Source organism: Kogia breviceps, chromosome 5 (genome assembly GCF_026419965.1).
Source record: "Kogia breviceps isolate mKogBre1 chromosome 5, mKogBre1 haplotype 1, whole genome shotgun sequence".
NCBI lineage: Eukaryota > Metazoa > Chordata > Mammalia > Artiodactyla > Physeteridae > Kogia > Kogia breviceps.
In genome coordinates, this window is record NC_081314.1 from 78,603,757 (window position 1) to 78,611,531 (window position 7,775).

The 7,775-nt window shown below is 47.4% G+C and overlaps 1 pseudogene; it reads right to left on the minus strand.

Moving 5' to 3' along the window:
- Positions 1-6,022: 6,022 nt before the first annotated feature.
- Positions 6,023-6,253, minus strand: LOC131757373 (cyclin-dependent kinases regulatory subunit 2 pseudogene; annotated as a pseudogene).
- Between the last annotated feature and the right edge of the window lie 1,522 nt (positions 6,254-7,775).

Below are 7,775 nucleotides of genomic sequence, written 5' to 3' on the forward strand. Positions count from 1 at the left end.
GTACAGACCCTCTCCTGAGGAGGATGTTGTGCACACCTCAAGGGCATTCTATGGGGCTTTGGGCACCAGCTGGAGTCCCTGGGTGGCCCTGGGGTCTGAAAGATGCTCCAGACCACTGTCCCCAATTTGAGCTGGGGAGGCCCAACATTCAGCTTTGTCTGTGGGCCATGTTGTCGTGCCTCTCTTTTGGCCTTTTGTCTCCTCCAGGAGTTGTTCTTCTCCCAGGTTTTTACCATTATAGACAGACACTGGGCCAGTCATCCTCCCAGGCCTTCCAGGCTGGCTAGCTCAGGACCACCTTTCCTCAGCTCCTCTCAGCTCTTCTGACTTCCCCAGGGATGTTCAATTTTTCCCTCCTTTCAGTTCCCTCTACAGAGGGTCCCTGACTCACCTCTCAGAAGTTGGGCTGCTGTGGGAGGGTGAGAGAAGCAGATAGAGGGAATGCTGTAATTGGTTTGCAGAACCTCCAGAAGAGCTGCCGTGTACCTGGAGAGACACCAGCGTGTGTTCAGAATATGGGGATCTGGGGACGGGGAGGTAGCAGAAGGGACACCAGCAACCTGACATTCCCTCAAATACTCCTGGGTTCAGGGAGCTTGTCCATCTCCCCTCAAGGCCCTAACTCTTAGAGGGAATGGAGAATTGGCCTGGGTCACTGTGTAAGGCAGGCTGCCACCTAGGCCATGGGTAGGTCTGGCTGCAGTGTTCAGAAAGCCCATAGTCCATTTTCTCCACTTCCACTGGGGCAGAAGCCCAGCGGTTGGCTAGGGAGAAAGAGCAGGGTCCCAGAGAAAGAGTGGACCCTTAGTACCAGGAATGGATCTCCAGCTGGTCAGGGCTCTGTGCATGCCTCCCATTGCCCCCACCTCTGGGGTCTTTCTCTCCCTGGTTGGGGGCCAAAGCCAAGGCTCTGAAGGGTCATACACTCGCCCTACCCCACAGTGTCCCTGAGGACCTTGTGGGATGGTCAGACCATTATTAGTCCTGGGTCATTCTGTGTGCTGGGAGCCAAAGGGCCCCGAGAGGGAGGTAGGGACAGGCCAGAGTGAGAGGGGCCCCTGCTGCTTAGCAACTGGCTCCTGGCTCGGGGCTTGCCTCTTTCACTCACCTGGGATCAAGCTTTATCTGAGTCCTCTCTGGCTCCATTGTCTCCTTTTTCTCTCCGGCTTTCCTTCCCTGCAGGCACTGAGGGCCCAGGAGGGACAGGCAGGTGTGGGCCCCAGGGAAGGTGGCTACTGCGGGCTCTGCTGCCTGCGGGACTGGGCTGTGGGTAGGTGGAGTGGCTGGGTCTCCCCCTCTGGCTCTCTCCCTCCTCAGGCCTCCGTGCCCACAAGCCTCCTATCTCAGAGTTCACCGCAGAGGAATTTGATCCCCTCGGCTGGCTGAGTTCCCTGGTTCCTACTCCTCCCTGTCCGTAGGTGTGGCCCCTCCTTCCTCCCTCCCTCCCACAAATGCCTTTGGCTGCCCCTTGCCCATAGCCCGCCCTCACCCTCCATCCCTCCTAAGGAGCCTTTTAGGGCTGTGGTAGAGACAAAATCCTTGGTCCTCTCGGCAATATCCCCTGATCAGCAACCCCCTCTCTCTCAGAACCTGGCTGGAACGCTGGCTCTGTCCCCCGAAGATGGAAGTCAGGGCTCAGGCCTTGACTGTGTTGGTGCTGTTGGCTTGGAGTGTGGAAGGGAGGGCTAGCCGGGAAGTCCAGACAAGGCCCATGTGGGTTTCCCAAAGCCCAGCACACAGCATCCTGATGGCAGGCTCATCCAGCCAAACGCCCCCCACCCACCACCGGAAGATGCAGCAAATGGGGAGTGGGGGAGGGTGTACTTAAGAGGCAGATTTACTGAGTGAGATTTCTGGGCATTTTGACAGATTCTGAAAAACCACCAAATTGTATGTTTCTGAACTATTTTATTGATTGGTGATTTTTCTTCTCTTTCCAAGTAGATTTAAACCTATTTAAGGCCAAGCATAGTACCCCTAAGTTCCCAGCACAGGACCTCACACATACTAAGTGCTCCTTAGAACTGGTTGCATGACTGATAAAATAATAAAATCACAGCAACAATATGTATGCTAATGCTAATGTATATTGAGCATTCATGCACCAGGTGCTGTAGGAATTGCTGCATGTTCCTTATCTCATTTAAACCTTACACTTACTCTTATGAGGTAAATGCTCTCTTTATTCCCATGTTACAGATAAGGAAACTGAGGCTCAGAGGGGTTATGACACCAGGTTGGATAGAAAGACGACATGAAGGTGTGGAGAGAGGCAGAAGGGACCTGGGTCAGGGGCTGTGTTGAGGCTCAGATGAAGTTTTTGATAGTAAAAATAAGGAAGAAAGAAGAAAAAAGGCCCATGAGAAGGTCAAGAGAATCAGTTCTGGGAAGGTAGAGAAATCCCCCGCTCTGGGCTGGTAAGTAAATACAGAGGAAGAAGTTACTGATGTGGCACCAAGAAGACTCTTTACTCCTGTCCCAAAGCACCTCAAAATATCTCCTAAGGTTCAAGAAGAGCCCTCTCCCTCTTTTACCCTTCTCCTAAAGTACAGTTCTCTGGACAGGACAATGTAATGATCCAGGAGTCTCAGGGGCCAGTTACCTCCTAAGGTGGAGGTAAGGGTACAACACATAAGACAAGGGCAGTAACCTCCGGAGGGTCAGTCGCCTGGTTCCCACCCTAGCAAGGCACAGCCTGACTCAACTTCCTCAACCATTTCCACAGGAGTGCTCCATCCTCCCTGGGTCATTCATCTCTAGCTCGGTGAGACGCCTTGAGCTTAACCGCCCAGAGCCCTGAACTTTAGACTTCCCTAGAGGAGAACACAGGGTGCTGAGGATGTTCTCTGAAACTTCTCTGGGACAGAAATGGGGGATCGGGGGTGGTGGAGGCAGGAGAGGAGGTTTGAAGAGCAGGAGGGAGTTGGAAAGGGAAGGCTGCTGGGCTGACACTTATGTTCCCACAGCCGGGCAGCAGGGGCTGGGAGGCCCAGGGGAGACTGGCTAATCCTCAGGATGGATGATGATGGAAGGAAGAATGGCAGGGGGTTGGTGAAAGGGAGGGCTTTAGAGCTGATGTGGTACTTCTATCCGACCCAAAGTCCCTATCTTCTATACAATGGGACCCATGGATAGTTAAGTCCGGGCCATCCATAGCTAAGGCGTATCAGGAAGATGAGCCGGACCAGCCAATCAGGTTCTTCTTTTGCTAATTTAGGACTGCTAGCTGTCAAACACTGATTTTTAAAATCAAGAAAAACAAATTCTTTGCACTTCCATCGTGGTCCAGTGGTTAAGACTCTGCACTCCCAGTGCAAGGGGCCCAGGTTCGAACTAGATCCCGCATGCAGCAACAAAAATCCCACGTGCTGCAACTAAGATGCGGCACAACCAAATAAATAAATAAATATTTTAAAAAGTAATAACCTATTAAAGAAAAAGAACAAATTCTTCGCTTCATTTTTCTTTTTTTTGGTTTAATTTTCTCCACAAAATCATATGGTAACATGATAAGACATCTATCACTTCAGTTTTGGCTTTCTCAGTGTAAGGGTAATTTTTGAAAAAAAAAAGACCAACCAACCATAAATTTCATCAGTTTTCCCTAGTGCTCCTCAATCATTTGATATTTATTTATTTTTTTAATACTGTATTTCTTCTTTTTAAAAAAATTTATTTATTTTTTTGGCTGTGTCAGTCTTAGTTGCAGCACACGGGATCGGATCTTCGCTGAGGCGTGTGGGCTTCTCTCTTAGTTGTGGCATGCGGGTTTTCTCTCTCTGGTTGCGGCATATGGGCTCCAGAGAGCGTGGGCTCTGTAGTTTGTGGCACTCGGGCTCTCTCATTGAGGTGTGCGAGCTCAGTAGTTGTGGTGCGTGGGCTTATTTGCCCTGTGGCATGTGGGATCTTAGTGAGTGTGTGTGTGTGTGTGTAATGTCTTCATATGGCTTGGGTATCATGGTAATATTAACTTCATATAATGAATTAGGAAGTGTTCTTTCTTCTTTCCTCTTCTATCTCTTGGAAGAGTTTGAGAAGGACTGGTGTTCATTCTTCTTTAACGTTTGGTATAATTTACCAGTGAAGCCTTAGGCATTCTTTTTTGAAGAGTCTACCGTGTTATCAACCTTATTGATATCCCATTCTTCAATTCTAAGCTGTTTTAGACTAGCCCCTTATTGGTTGATTACTTTTGGGGTCATTTAAATAATATTCTCTCTTTAAAAAACCCCCAGAATAAATAAACGAACCAAATCAAACCAAAAACAAACAGTTTTTGTTTGGTAACCAAGAGGTTACCAGAGGGTAAGGGGCAGGAGGGAGGATGAAATGCATAAAGGGGGTCAACTGCATGGTGATGGATGGAAACTTTTGGTGGTGAACATGCTGTAAGTATATACAGAATTGGAAATATAATGTCCTACACATGAAAACTATATAATGTTAAAACCAGTGTTAACTCAATAAAAATACATTTTTAAAAAATTTAAAAAATTTAAATTGCATTCTAATATAATGTCTATCAACATCATAAGATGCTGCTTCTTTTGCTAGATTTAAAATGTCACTTTGCAGTAAGTTGTCATTGTACCTGCACTTGGCATTGTTTTGCATTGCGGTTGAGATGTAAAAGGAAGATGCTAGTATTAAAGGAAAGGTGATATTTGAGTGGGGGCTCATTTCTCATTCATTAGTGAATATTTTTGGCTTCTGATGTTTTCGTTTACTACACAACATCACACGTTTAGGGATTCAGATGATGACAACTAAGAACGCAAAAAGTCTCCTGGATTCTAAAACTACAAACATTGAAATACAGGGTGCTAAATTCAATAAATCAATGAAAGAAAAAGTCCACAAACAAACTCTAGAGATTAGCACATAGGGTGTTTATTAGGGGATGATTTTGGGACCAACACCTGTGGAAGGGAAGGGAAAGAAAGGAAAGGGAAGGAAGCAGGGCTGAGCAAAGGGAGAAGTCAATCTGTGGTAAGGGCCTAATAAAAGCCTCAGCCAACTCCAAGGTCACATGGGTGCTAGGATGGCCCTTCGGATTTGTCCTGCACTGGGGCAAAGTGTCTGGGCCTTTATAACCTCATGTTGGACCACTCCTTGGATGCAACCTGCCCCTGGAAGGAGGTGGGACCCAGGGTGAGGCAATTTTCTTTAGGGGAGGCAATCCTCAAAGCTGAGGCTGTTTTCTAGCCACTGTGGGGATAAGATCTTCATTCCTGAAGGGGGTTCTGGGAGGCACCTCATAGTGCTACCTGCAGATCTTAGTGCACATGAAGAACTTAGTATCTGTTGTAAGAGGGAAAGGAAAGCTTATTTGATAAATGATGCCGAAACAACAGATTATAACGACATGGGGAAAATACACGATTAGATGGACCTTTACCTTGTATCTTACCCTTACATTAATTTCAGGTATGTTAAAGAGTTAAATGAAAAAGAAAACAAGAAATATAGTTAAATATTTATCAGATAGAAGGAGTTAAATATAGTTAAATATTTATCAGATAGAGCTTCCCTGGTGGTGCAGTGGTTGAGAGTCCGCCTGCCGATGCAGGGGACGCGGGTCCGTGCCCCGGTCCGGGAGGATCCCACATGCCGCGGAGCAGCTGGGCCCGTGAGCCATGGCCGCTGAGCCTGCGTGTCCGGAGCCTGTGCTCCGCAACGGGAGAGGCCACAGCAGTGAGAGGCCCGCGTACCGCAAAAAAAAAAAAAAAAAAAAATTATCAGATAGAAGGAGGGGAAAGACACAGAAATAAGGTAAGATGATGCTAAGGAAATGATGCATAGATTTGATTATATAAAAACAACAAAAACTTTATACACTAAATATTGCATGCAAAATTAAATGGCAAACAATAATTGGGAACACATTTGCAATAAACACAACCAAAAAAAATTTTTTTGGATGAACAATCTGTACATTTTCTAAGTATTCACTGAATACTACCTTATATACACATATACATTAAATTTGAAAAAGATTTAATTGATGATCCCCAGATACACTTCATTTTTGTTGACCTTTTGGAAGAGGTCGTATGAAGCGAAGAAGGTGTGCTTCTGGCTCATGAATTGTGTAATGAACCCAGCCTAGACTCCCAAGTGTCCTCCACTCCTCTTCAGACATCAGATGGGTTTAGGGTACTTGTCTGGAAAGTTCTCTGGGTAACATGCCATGTCAGTACTCATGGTGCTCATCGAAGTACTTGTCCGAGTAGCAGATCTGCTCACGGGCCATCCTGCGGGCGGGCACTGGGCAGCACAAGACTGGAATGACAGGACGCGAAGAGTGGACGCAGGCAAGAGACACGACCAAGTCAGGTAAGGCAACGACTTGACTCTGAAATATGTTTTCAATATTCGCATTCATTGGCCCTAAATCCAACTGTTAGGAATCTATCGTAAGGAAACAGTTGGAGATGCAGGCATGTGGATAACGGCAGAAGGCACCGCTGGAACAAAGAATACAGTGAAGTGAGGAAGCAAGTTCTGTGAATATATGTGGCAGAGAATTCCAGGGAAAGAGAAGAGCAAGTGTGAAGGACCCAGGACTGGACTATACCACGTGTGTTTGAGGAACAGCATGGAGGCCAGTGTGCCTGGCGAGCGTGGAGTGAGTATGGGGCTGAGTGTTGGGAAATGAGGTCAGAAAGTTAGTGGGGCCAGATCAGGGAGGGCCTTGAAGGCCATGGTAAGGACTTTGAACTTTACTCTGAGTGGGCAGGGAAGCAGTTGGAAGGTTTTAATCGGAGGCCATGATCTAAGTTTTAAAAGGACAGTTGCTGCATCTCAGTGGACTCCTCAGTTGGTTGGTGGTAGCAGATCTGAGGCTAATTGGTGGCGTCCAAGTCACAGGCCTGTGTGCTAGCTGCAATAGAGGCTTCGAATGCAAGTATCTGGCATTTTCAGGTTCAGTTGGGAAGGAGAAAGAGTCTTTGCCCTTCATCAAGACTTATAGTTCACGGATCCTCCAAACACAGAGGGGTTCAGATGCTCAGTGACTAAAATAAATGACAAATATCAGTTGTATGGAAAAGAAAACCCAGTTATTTTCTCACACAATAAACAGCTCAGAGGGAGGCAGTTCAAGGCTGGGGCAGTGACTCAGTGTCATTGTTGTCATTCTGTTCGTGTCCCATGTTGACTTATTGCCTAATGGGTCGAGGTAGACCAAGCCAGCATGTCTAGGTTCAAAACAGGAGGAAAGGGGCAAAGCTGCACCAGCTGTGTCTCTTCCCCCTTTTATCAGGAAAGCAAAAGCCTTTCTAGAAACCCTCAGACATCCACTTATGTCTCATTGACCAGAATTGTGTTGTGATGCCAACCCTGGAAACAAGGGAAGATTTAGCTGCCTCCTCCCCCAAAGTGCAATTTTGTAACAACAACAAGGAAAAAATGGAGATAGAACAAATGAACACCCATTTGCTTTGATTAGCGCCGAGCCTGAAAGGGTGAGTAGCATCACCCCGCTTCTCCCCACGTGTTTCTCTAATCTCATGTAGTCTTGAATCTAGCAGAGGCAGGACCTCTCAGTCCCGAGCACAAGTAGGGGTATGGTTTGCTGTTGGAAGGGACGGTCACAGGTGGCAGACAGTGCTGCTGAAGAGCCCCTAGCCCCCATTCTCCTCAGCCTCTGTGATGTCACACTGGGACTTCTTTCCCTCCACCCTGGGCTGTGGCTTCTGAGGCTGCTGTGGCCATGGGGCTCCTGGAGCCAGCAGTGGGGAGGGAGCGTGGGGGCCCTAATCTCCCCTGGGGCC